Raw genomic sequence first — 13,449 nt, forward strand, 5'->3', positions numbered from 1 at the left:
TACCAACCCCTAGCATTTTTGCAACCATACGTTCAATTTCACTCTTTTGGGAATAAGGATATCTATAAGGCTTGATGCTTGGAGGAACACTTCTTGGAATTAAATGAATAGTATGATCCAGATTTAAACAGGAACACAACAAATTAAAGATATAACCATACAAATAAAGATGCAACAAAAATAATACTTGATTTCATTATTGTAAAATACTGAAATATGCTTACAAAGAGAAATGGAAATAAACTAGTTAGGGTGATGGTAGCTTATCCCTGAGAAGAGATGTGGTGGCTACATGCCTCTGAACTGTGTTACAATGAGGCTCGAAGTGCTATTTATTGTTGAGAAACAATGGAAAACCCTAATCATCCAAAAACCTAACCCTAGCATATGAAACGCCAAACTATGGGCCCCGTTTGGGTGAATTGGTACATCAACTTCCCAGGGTTGTAACTTTGGCATACGATCTCCGTTTGACGCACACAATATCTTGTTAGAAAGATCTATTTGAGAACTACAACTTTTGGAAGAGAAAAATTGGTCTATGGACCCATGTTGCTCCCAGTTTTCCCAAAAAACGTTGTTTAGGGCCTCAAAACGGCTTCGGAAGTTCAAGACCCCCTAAAAATAGTAAACTATGCTACAATTCTCAAAAGCTGAAAGAAACAGTGGTGGGGATCCAAGTGGACTTGGTGGGTGGCCACCAATATCCACCTCGATCATTCCCCCCCCAGGAAGAAATGGTCCCCATTGTATTGAGTTCCTCCATGAGATGAGGAAAGTTCTGTTGAACTTGGTCCCTAGTGAGCCACTTGTCGTGGTGAAGGAGTTGGCCTACTTTGACAACTCGATGCAGTGGGATATTCTGCTGGCGAGTGTGCTTGATCTATGTGTCCATGATCCGATCAATTGGAGCTTGTTCCATGCAATCTTGATTTAACTCTGTGGGTGTGAGTTGTTCTACAATGTCGGATGTGTCTAGTAATGGTGGAAAGTATGGTCGAAGGCAGTCCACATTGAACACTAGGTGTAGGCCAAGAAATGGGGGAATGCTGAGCTCAAATGCATTGTCTCCCATAGCCTTGGTAATGGTGTAAGGACCATATCGGAGTGGTCTGAGTTTCCGATAGGCTCCAGTAAGGAATTCCTTTTGCAAAATGCAACCAGACTTTGTCGCCCACCTGAAACTTGTGTGCCACCCGATGTTGATCATGTCGCTGTTTGTACTTGGCATTTGATTTCTCCAGAATGTTGTGGACCTACTGGCGAATATGTTGGATGTGCTCAATGAAGTTGTTTGCCTTATCTATTTCAGACTGGACATGAGCCGAATTTGCGTGAGTAGCTGCAAATGGCATGGCCACATTAATGGGACATAGTGGTTGGAATCTCAAGCCCACCTGAAAAGGGTTGTGGCTAGTCGAGCTGTGGAGAGCCCAGTTGTAGCTGTGTTGAACATAGGGGAGGCTATCACCCCATGTGCGTGGATTCTTTGATTTGTACATGCATAGAATGTGTACGACCATCCTGTTGACAACCTCTGTCTGGCCATCAGTTTCAGGATGGACAGCTGTGGACTTAGTGAGTTTGGTGTCGAGCATCGACCAGAGACTGGACCAAAATGTACTGAGGAACCTGTTGTCCCGATCTGAGATGATAGACTGTGGGATCCCAGAGTGTACCCACACTCATTCAGAAAAGAGTTTAGCAGTGGTTTCTGCAGTGATATTCTTCTTGCAAGCCGCCATAATGGCCATCTTCAAGAACCTGTCGACGACCATAAAAACACAGTCATTTCCATGCTTAGTAGAAGGAAGACCCGACATGTAATCCATGGAGATGGATTCTCAAGGTCAACTAGGGGTAGGCAACGGGGTATAGAGGCCTTGCTTCTTGATGGTCGGTTTGGAAATGGCGCTGGCAGTGCATGATCTAATGTACTTCCCGACATCCTGTCGAAGATTTAGCCAATATAAATACCTATGTAGTATAGTCATCGCTTTCTCGACCCCGAAATGCCCAACAGCTTGACTGTAGTGTGCTTCCCAAATCATCTTGGCACGCTTGCTTGAAGGAACACAAAGGTGACCTAGGTGGCATAACAGGGCATCTTGGAGGTGAAAATATGGAACATGTTGACCCTCCAAGAGTGTCTGGTATGTGTGGCCGAATTCTAGGTTGCTTTTGTAGAGAAGTGGCCAATCAGAAGTCTCGCGCCCATAAGAGTTGAGCACGATGGTTAATGCCAGGATCGGTGGTCGACTAAGGCAATCTGCAACATTATTGGTGCTGCCCTTCTTATACTTGATATTCAAATGGAACTATTGAAGGTATGTGGACCACTTATGATGGCTATCATTCTGCAATTTCCCTTGGGTTTGTATGTACTGCAGGGGTCGGTGGTCTATGTGGATGACCGTTTCATTCCCCAGAATGTAATTCTTCCATTGTCGGGAGGCCTACACAATGGAATACATCTCTTTGTCATAAGTGGGATACTTCTAGACTGTGTCTGAAAGTGTCTCACTGTGATATGCCACTGGATGCCCGTGTTGAGTGAGGACTGTCCCAATAGCATACTCAAAGCCATCTATCTTGACCTCAAATGATTGTTGCAAGTCTGGTAATGCGAGCATTGGCACTGAGCAGAGGCGATCTTTCAACTCTGTGAATGCCTTCTATTGAGATTCAAACCAAAATAATTTTGCTTTCTCTCCTCCATTGGTGAATTGACTCAAGGGCCAAGTGATATGAGAAAATCCCAACACGAACTTGCGGTAGAAGTTGGAAAGACCTAGAAAGATGTGGAGCTCTGTCAGAGTGGTTGGAGATGGAAAATCTCGAATGACTTGGATCTTGGCTGAATCCACATGCACCCCCCTTCATCGATAATGTATCCCAAATACTGAACCTGGGTCATGCCAAAAGTGCATTTCTCCAAATTAGCACATAACTTGTGTTGCCACAGTGTTTGGAGAACCTTTCGGATCTGGTGGAGGTGCTCTTCTCAATTATGGCTGAAGATCAGGATGTCATCCAAGTATACCACTACAAATGAGTTGGTGAATGGCCACAAGATGTCATCCATTGGCCTCATGAAGGTTGGAGGAGAATTCATCAATCCAAAAGGCATAACCAACCATTCAAAAAGGCCCTCCTTGGCTTTGAAGGTAGTCTTCCACACATCGGAGGGTTCAATTGGTACCTGGTGATATCCTGACATCGAATCGATCTTGCTAAAATATTTTCCCCCTTTAGTTGGTCTAGGAGGTCATCAATCCATGGGATTAGGTACCTATTACAGACAGTGATCTTGTTCAGTGCCCGATAGTCAATACAGAGTCTCCAAGTCCCATCCTTCTTCTGTACCAACATGATCAGGCTCCCACAGGGCGATGAAATCGGACAGATGTGACCTTTCTGTAGAAACTCCTGAATCTACCTCTTGATTTCATCATTCTCCAGAATGGAGCGCCGATATATTGGTCCATTGGGCAGCGACGCACTTGACGTCAAATTGATGGAGTGCTTGACCTGACAGTGCAAAGGAACCCCTACAGGGGAGGTGAAGATGTCCTCGTACTCCTCCATGACCTTGTCCATTTGTAGTTGTCATGCAGAGGGGCCCTGTCTAGAGGTCGTGGCCACCATCTTCTTCTTTCCTTGAGGGCATATCATCAGGAAAACAAATTTCCTGATTTTGGAAATGAGCTTACTACATTGTTTTGCAGTAACCAAAGAGATGGCGGTAGGCGGTGCAACCTCTGGTATCCTGTACAACTTATTTCCCAAAGTATCTGCAACAACTCCTAAATTTGCATCTTGATTTCATCATTCTCCATAATGGAGCATCGATAGATTGGTCCATTGGGTAACAACGCACCTGGGGTCAAATCGATGGAGTGCTTGACTTGACAGTGCAGAGGCACCCTTGCGGGGGAGGTGAATATGTCCTCTTACTCCTCCATGACCTTGTCCATCTGTCATTGTCGCATGGAGGGGCCTTGTCTGGAGGTCATGGCCACTGTCTTTTTCCTTCCTTGAGGGCGTATCATTAGGAAAAAAAATTTCCCAGTTTTTGAAATTAGCTTACTGCATTGTTTGCAGTAACGAGAGAGATGGCAGTAGGCAGGGCTACCTCCGGTATCCTGTATAACTTATTTCCTAATTTAACAATAACAGTGCGAGGCCTTGACTCATACACAACAAGTCGCTTCCACAAGTATGGTTGTCCTAATAATACATCACAAACATCAAGGGGAGCAACGTCACACAATACCTCATCCGTGAAGGGCTTGATGTTGTATGGAAGGCGACACTGTTGGCTCACGCGAAGATCTCATCCTTGGTGAAGCCACTCGATGGTGTACGGTTGTGGATGTGTTGTGGTGGGTAAGCCCAGCCGCTTCACGACCTCTATCGAAATGATTTTATTTTTGGCTCCCACTGTTGACAACGAACTGTAGCGAGGATCCCTTTACCCACATCTAGGAGCGGAAGAGATGCTCCTCCTCCTCTGGATCTTTGGGTTCCTCCTTCTAGATCTTCGTGTTGGCAACGGTGGCATTGGGCTCCACTTCGATAATTTGCTTCCCTTTGTCATTCCCCTTGTCAGGAACTGAATCAAAGTCGGAACATGCATCTGATTCTGAAAACTTTAGCTTGGCCACCAATGACTGCTTGGCCCGACACTCACTTGTGTTATGAGTGGAGCTCTTATGGAACTCACACCACTTTCTTGTGTCGTTTTTCAGCTTTGCGACATTGTTCTTTGGTTGCAGCTTTGGTGGGTTGTCTTGGGACACCCCACCTTGGCTTTGTCCTTTGTTCTGCAGTTTGGTGGCACCTTTCCCTTGCTTTGGATTTTGAAATCCAAAGTCTCGTTTCTTTTGTTTAAAATTTTGCTTGATCTTGACGGCATATCGGTATGTCGTGCCTAGGGAGAAGATGTTCAGGAATTCTACTTATTCCTGGATGTACCTGTGCAGGGAGCCGTGGTATTTGAGTACAAAATGCTACTCCAAATACTTGATACCCAACTTTGTGCGAAGGGTATGGAAAATATTGGTAAACTCAGGCACGTCTTAGTCCCTTCCCTGCCGCAGCATGGTCCACTTTATGTATTGATCCTCATAGCTTCTGACAGGGTAGTACTGCTCCTTGATGGAAATAATGAACTATGGTGGTGGCGGAGGTGGGGTGGGTGGAGATGGAGGTGAGGAGGGTGAGACGGGTGGCAGTGTGGGTGGAGCTGGTAAACATGGAATACGCTGCCTTATCAGACTGACCATGCTTCTTGGAGAAATTTTCACGAGATCTTCCTCGCTTTCTTGTGAGGGTGAAATTAAGGGACTGTTTCCAATTATTCACTACTTCCGCTTCTATAGATCTTCCCGCTTCGCGTAGTTCCAAAATTTAATTTATTTTCATAACCCGCTTTTCACACAATAACATCTTAATCCAAGTGTTCAAAGATTTAATATTTACACTTGCCTCATTGTCCCTTGAGAAAACATCTTTCTGCCCCACTGTAGCTGATGGTCGTGTCGACCGTGAGCTCAGTGATAAATCCTGCTAGTATTCGGTCGAGCCAATGGTCCACAACTCGCACTATATTATCTCCTGATGCTTCTAGTCTGCGAGCTAATTCCGGAGTCCACACTATTGGTTTGTCAAGCCTACACCTTCCACACTCATACATCTCAGAAGGAAAGGGTGCAAAGAAAATTTCATGAATTTCCATATACAAGTAGCGCTCCAACCAATATTCTTTAGATACTCATGGATTTCTATCTTCCTGTGCCACGAACTCGTGAATCTTCTTGTCCAACCACTCTTCAATTTCTTTCTTTGTTGTATTCTAGTGGCATGACATCAGATATCCTTTATGTAGATGCTGGTCCCGAAAAAGGAACCATTTGTTGGCTTGTATGGGGCTGACCCAGGTTCAGAGGTGATTTAGCCAAGCAAATCCTGGTACTACTGGCCCTTTCGACAATATTCTGTGGAGCGTGGACTGAGGTCTCACCCGAAGTAGTATGGGAGGGTGCTAGAACTAGGTTTCCGCACCGTAGGGATGTCTGATGAGCTTCTGGGGGTCCGCGGCTTGACCCTGCATGCATGTCGCTACGCGCTCTTGCTATCCCTTCGCAACCTGTGATGCTGCTTCCGCATAGCCCTATTCTAGGCGTAACCTATAATATCCAAGTCCCTTGCTATGTAATCTATTTTTATCTGGTTACTTAACTTGTTTAGGTAAGACTAGTGATTATTACAGCATATTCAACAATCATATCAATGCATGCGATAAATAAAATAGTATTAACGTAAAGAAGGTAATGCACAATAGATACACAGAAATAGGAATCAACTTCTCTTTATTAATATTCAATCCTGATTACAGACTAGACACCGCCCTACGCACTCGGTTTCAGGGATCCACGCACTCAGTTGTGGACTCTCCTAGGCCTCTACGCACTTAGCTGCAAAGCCTCTTCCTACTACTATGACCCAATAAACTTAGACTCCTACCCTAAACTCGAACCATTCGTATTCTTTTCTCTTCTTTCTTCACTATCTTTACAACTTAGAGCCTCACTCTATTTATACAATCCCATGGTCCAAGGACCATGGGTAGGCCGACATGACTTTACATTACATTACATTACTTTAGGGCGGACAGCCCTATGACTTAACCTATACTTCGTGCTCCGCACCCGCAAATCACGGAATCTTACAACACCTTTGACTAAAACTTGGGCTTTGAGCCCCAAAACATGCTGTGCGGGATTCCATGCCCAACAATGTTGACATATTAACAAAGCAATTGTCAAGAGTTGAATTTGAATTCCACAGGTGCAGGATAGGTGTGGTGGAAAATCCTTCTCTTGCTAAGAGGGAGTGTTGAAAAAAATGTAGCAAGAAAGGCTCAATTTGACTTTAGCCTTAGTCAAATTGAGTAAAATCGAATTTCCACATCAGCAGGACAACTTGGAGGAAGTTAACTAGTGTGACATGGATCTTGTCACTCAGTTAGCTCAGTAAATTCGAGTTAGAGGGCTTGGAGTTTAGTTATGCATGTGTGATTGCTAAATTTTAGTAATCTAGTTCAATTATTTTTAGTTGTATTTAGTTAAATAACCTCTAACTATTGATAGAGATAGTTGAAGGTCAATTTTCCAGTGGGAAAGCAGTCTAACTCAGATATCTATCAGTTAACTAATCAATCAACCCAAAATAGCTAGTGCATGCAGGGAATTTGAATTCCTCATTTGAAGTGGATATGAGAAGACAATGTAACATCAATTGTAGACTAGTTTTGAGTGTACAGGTGTTGCATGCAATCAGTGATCAATCCTTTGGAATTGCACAATCAATTTGGAGGAAATTCCTAAATAATAGGGGCCAATTTCCTCAGGATTTACGCAAGGAAATAGGAGGCTAGGTGAGCTGATATTTGGCTAAGTGTTGGCCGGAGTTGTTCATTGAACAAAGAGAATAATTATTCTTTTGCAGGTTGAGATCAGAGCTGGAGCTATTAATTGTAATGCATTCTCTATTCATCTAATTAATGCAAAGATGCTTGTTGGGTTTTTCCCAGTTGGGTCCCCCTAGAAATCACTATGTATTTGTGGTTTTTCTTATTGAATGTCTATGCATGTTGTTCTAAATTGTGAATTTCATTCCGTTGATCAGTGGAGTATAGTTGTGTCTCTTGTTTCTACATTAAATTTCTTAATCAGTTGCAATTCTATCAAATTTCTACACCCCACCCCTATGACATCAACAATGAGGAGAAACGAGGGCGACACTCTAAGTTCCACAACGGAGTTTCGCTACCTCAATTAACAAATTCTTTTTTACTTTCAAAGATCCATGTTTCACATACATTGTCGGGGGCTACCTCCATAACATCATCGAGGGGATGAAATCACAGTTCGACTCCCTGCCTAGAAGTCTTCCCTTTGATGGAAATCCAAGATAAATTGTCATTGATTTGATTTTGTGAGCTGAAAAAAATTATATAAATAGATCCTCCTGCCCATAATACTAACCCTTCTAAATTTTTTAGTCTATGCGATCTTATCACCTATGTTACCAAAATTTTCCTATTGTTTCAGTTCCACAAAGTTACACCCCAAATCTTTGTCTTTTCTACTAAATCCCTTTATATCTATAAATTTATTATCTTATGTATAACACATCCACTAAAACAAGATAAATTCATCTCAACCAGTTTGAATCCATTGAGACACACAAATTTCCAACCTAGTTCTCAAAACCAGGTATTGGACCCTCTGCAAAGTGGTTTTGGCATAGTTCCTTTGGAACCCGATATCAAATAAGATGATCCCATGTCAACATAGTGGTAGGGACCAGCCCACCCATCAAGTCGCTTCACATAGTTAACTGCCCCCATATTTTGCACCTGATATACATTTTCCACCATTGATTTAGACAGTTGGCCATGTGCCAAGCCTTTCATGTAAGATGCGATTTATTTGAACTGTGAGGGAGAAATCGTGAGTGTGGTCTGCCTACCCCCCATTCATTTACATAAGGGTTCTTGTGCCCAACCACCCATTGATCTATGTCGTGAAACCTCTGTCGTTGATCTTTGTCATCAAATCATTAACATAGACTGCATTATCCACTACAAATCAATCATGACAATCATGATAACTAGTGTTAGAGCCTCTACAACAACAAATCACGTTATTCCTTTTTTTCTATTTTAAAATGATTTTCCAATGTATGAAAAATAGAAAAATTAAATCACTCTCCACCAAGAGAAAAATGTAACATCAATGCTTGCTTAGCCAATGGAAAACTGGAAATGAGATTCTAAAAAATTAGAAATATATATTTTAATTTATGAAAAAATTAAATTAATCAATATTTTATGAAAAATTTGTTTAAAATTGCAAACTAATGCACAGTCAAGGGTCTTTGACCATGAGGAGAAAGTTATAGTCCCCGGTGGAGGCAGGGACTAATGATTATATGCAATATAATAATAAAAATAGATTTCCTATAATTTAAAAGAGTTTTTCCATCACACTCAAATAGGAAAATATCTACAAGTTCGATATCATATAGATTTAAATTACCTTTTTAACAACTTAATTTATAGAAAATGTGATGGAGGATTGTTGAACATATATTCATTTTTCATTTTATCTATATTATATTTAAAAATAAAAATAAAAATTTTCTTTAATATAAAATAATATATTTGAATTAAATTCTATTAAAAAAATTAAAATACATAAAAACAATAATTTTGTTATTTATTTAAATTAGGTTATTTTTTATTTTTTATTTTTACCATAGTGAATTGATAACTTGTTGGAGTAATATGGTTGAGGTTTAGGATCAAACATAGAAGTTGTCACTATAACAACAAGAGCATATCAAATAGCCCATAAGATAGATATATGAGGAATTTATGACTTAGAAAGAGCCAAGACTTCATGAAGATGGGGGAGTCTACTCCTTGGACCTTATCACAATAGGCCAAAGGCGCCCCCTTATGGGATTTGAAACTGGGTGTATGGGATAACATCCCATTGTGCGAACGTCTCAGTTGTCCCATGAGGATACCTTTTTATTACTTTAGAAAATAAAAATTACATTCCTGATATATTATATTATTGTTAATGGCTTTTCACTAGGGAAACTAGAACAGTAATACAACATAAGTTGTTTTGATAGGTGGATACCATGTCTACTTGTCCAAAACATAATTACATTACAAAATGGGGAAAGTTTCCTTGATAGCCTATTTCTACTATATTGTAAATAAACATGGGATGAACAGTGATAGACATAACGAAAGACAACATAAGTACCAAGTAGATACATCAATTCATGCATGAGAAAATTTAATCGGCCATTGAATCCACTGTACGGCCTTTGGGTGTCCATCTTCCATTTTGATCTCTGTAAACACAATTTTAATCAGGTGCTCGACCAAAATGTTACATTTTTGGTCAAGCTTGTTCATTTCCCTCTTAATGTCCCCAACCTCAACCTGAATATTTTATTGGCTTACACCTTTTTCCTACATATTCTTTCCCATCACCATATTTATTTTCCAATAAACGTCAATTGCACGAAGGTGTTAAGTCTATTGGATATGACGGCAACCAATGTCTAACACCCAATCCATATTGGTTAACATATCCACATCTGACAAATTCTTGTGCTTTAGCCTTTCCCCGTCCTAAGCTCTTTCCAATTCTCTTTAGATAGCTAATGCAATACAATATTTGTACCTACCTGTGACTTTCTCCATCGCAGTCTATGCAGGGGAAACTAGGACTGGTGTAATGCAGCGCTAGCCACATCCCCCCCACCACTTTGACTGTAAACATAGTTTTCTTTACCACGAAATCACCTAGCCATTGTGAGAAAGAAGGGTGTCAACCAGTCTGAAAGATAAATTAAAATATAATGAATATGTCCCTAGACTATTGGGAGCGTATAGAGTTGATTTGTCTCACATACTTGTATCTAGGTGTCCCTACCACTATTACTGAATCCAAATAAAGACCAAATTGGGTAAATGTGGAAGAACCTAGGACAAATGGGGGAGAACCTCAGATACTTTGGGTAGTAAGCCAACACTAGGATGAAGCAAAAAATGTTGGACACCTAATCCGCCAAGGGTTAATGTGTGGGAGCTGAACAGTCGAAGGGAGTGCAAGAGACAATGGAATATGAATCCAATGGTCACACCAATGTATTATAAATGTAAAACTATGTTAATAAGAAATTAAATTCTCTAGTTTATCATTATGTCTCATCACATTCCATGTGCATATAACATGGTATTGGAGCTGCAGGCGCATTCCTGCCGTGCTTAAGTGTGAGCCACTTATTTTTGTGCCTTCTCCAATCACTAGTTGTGTGGTCTTCTTCCTCCCTATGTTCTTTTGCATTAGGTTTTATACCAAAAACTGACATGCTGGAATGCCCTGTCAAATCTATCAAAAGGATGAAACATCTGTGTAGTTGATTGTTTCATATTGTGCATATTGGTCCATTGGTTAAGAAAACACTTGTCTTGGCATCTTTGTCATTTTCCTTCCCTAGAAGAAATGCCTCTGCATATCTCCAGACCTATCATGCATGTGCCTTATCTACTACAGTTGTCAATAAATTCTATGGTCACTCAAATTTGAGGACTACGGGCTCGTTCACCTGTGTCACATTTGATGAACCCGACGTGAAAGCTAATAAAGAGCACAGTGCCGCTATACCTTCTTCAAGCTTTCTGATGTTAATTTTTAATAGAAATTCATGTTGAATATTAGAGCTAAGTGCATTGTTGTTGCACTGTGTTGAATGACCATGGAATATATTTTGGCATGCGACTTTTCTACACAAGGATTTCAATAATCAAGCTGGTCATCAACAAAAATCCAATTAGTTTTGATTTTCAAAATCGTTAGAGAGCCATTTATATGTTGTATATTGGGATAATTACATGTGCTCATTCATTTGTTCAAAGAACATTTTATGATGATTGCTCAGTCACATTCTATTGCATCCATACCACAATAGTTTTTCCATATTGAATTTCGCGCTGGTATTGGGAAGAGGAGGGCACTGAGTGTGGCAGAGATATATTGTCTTCTTTTCCTTTGTATTGTGCTTGTCGTATGAAGCTCTTTCTCACAGAGAAGCCTTTAAGTGTTTTGTTGTGACGTCATATTTACAGAACTCTAGCTTCCCCAAGTCAATGGCTGTGACGACATGGATAACCTTTAGCATAGTTTGGTATAGACATTAACATGTTAGTATGACCAACAACATTAAGTAAATGGACAAATTTTTATTAATTAAATGAGAGCTCTATTAAAAACCATGGTTGAGCAAAATTCTCACCCTTGTGAAGCAATTTACATGAGAAATGACACCAGTCTCGATTGGAAATGATTAAAATGTTGTCAACCATGGCCTTATGAGTAGATATCTTGAGAAATAGAACACGTTCTCATGGTATGAGAACATAAATGCCCCATAGCATCTGCGACTGAGTGACAACGAGCAATGAAATTCAAAAATTTCCATCGAGGTGAGCACGAGTTGCGTAAGGCAGCAAATGCCAAAAAATTCCTTCCTTTTTATTCTCCTAGTCAACCACTGGAACGTTTGATGGTCCTCTCTATTGAAACAAGAATGTTGCAACTACCAAGGCTACTGACTTTAATCATCAACCCGGGGTTCGTACAAACTTAAGAGGTATCAACACTATATGTGCGGCATACAATGTGTCCTTCCTTTGTTGTCATGATGTAATGGAGTGCATGCACTAAAGCCAAATCGTAAACTAATTGCAGAAAATGAAATGTTCAAAATGGAACCTTAGCCTATTGTAAGAAAAAAAGTACAAGGAAAGAGACTGAAATAAAATCCTAAAACACACCATTTTCTAATTAACTTCTAAGATGCTTTGCTTCAAAAGAATGTTAAGTTAACATTTATGAAATCCTATTGTCCTAAGAATGCAGATTTAAACCATCAAACCTTCTACTACTATGCATGTAAATGAATAAAATAAATTTGTTTTTCTTTTATGTGCTTTTTCATGTGAGAGTGTGAAAGCTAATCTCTTTTGGTGATGTGGCAGGTGGCTTGGAGATGATGGTGAATGGTCAGAAGGCTTGGGAGACAAGTAGGGACCCTTTGCTAGCTTCCTAGATGATTTTTCCATAATTCAGACTCAAAACAGGATTTCCTGCAAAATGTTACAGGATTTGCTACAGGATCCCTTGAAAACCTACAGGATACAATTGAGAGTAAAATGATGGATGTTTAAGGTGATGGAAAGCTTAAGGAAGGTGGTTCGTGGATGGAATGAGGCAAGGGAGTGCCTAGTACCACTTCGTAACTCAAAACCAAAGGTGGGATATGGTTGGATTGGCTCAAAACTCTTGGAGAAGTTTCCTTGTGAAATGATGAAATTGGTGAAGGTTTAGTGAAAGAAAGTGAGGACCATGGGTGGATGAATTTGGTATGAGGTTGCCGACTATGAAATCTCTTTGTACTCCTGAAACACCTGCACTGCATCAAACATTGACATTTACCCAAAAATCATGCAAACAAGAACAATTTCAATTATCTAAAGGAAACAAAATTTCATGAGCTAGCTATCTACTTCATGCATGAAGAAAACTTTGTAGAATGATATAAAACATTGATAAGATCAAATGTAAGACAGAATATAGAAGAAATGGAAATAAAATCCTACTCTTGAAAACTAGAAAAATTCTGACCTAAGTGTGGAGAAAGAGGGTTAAAATGGTCTTGATGGCATGGAGGTCAAGTAGAGGCTTAATCCCAGCTTTGATGATGATTTTTCTCAATTCAGGCTCAAAACAAGCTTTCCTATAGGATGCTACAATGATTTCCTACAGGATGTACATATTTCATATAAGTCATCGA

The sequence above is a fragment of the Pinus tabuliformis genome, chromosome 9, assembly GCF_031772625.1.
Source record: "Pinus tabuliformis cultivar Carrire ecotype Pingquan chromosome 9, CPIR1, whole genome shotgun sequence".
Taxonomy (NCBI): Eukaryota; Viridiplantae; Streptophyta; class Pinopsida; order Pinales; family Pinaceae; genus Pinus; species Pinus tabuliformis.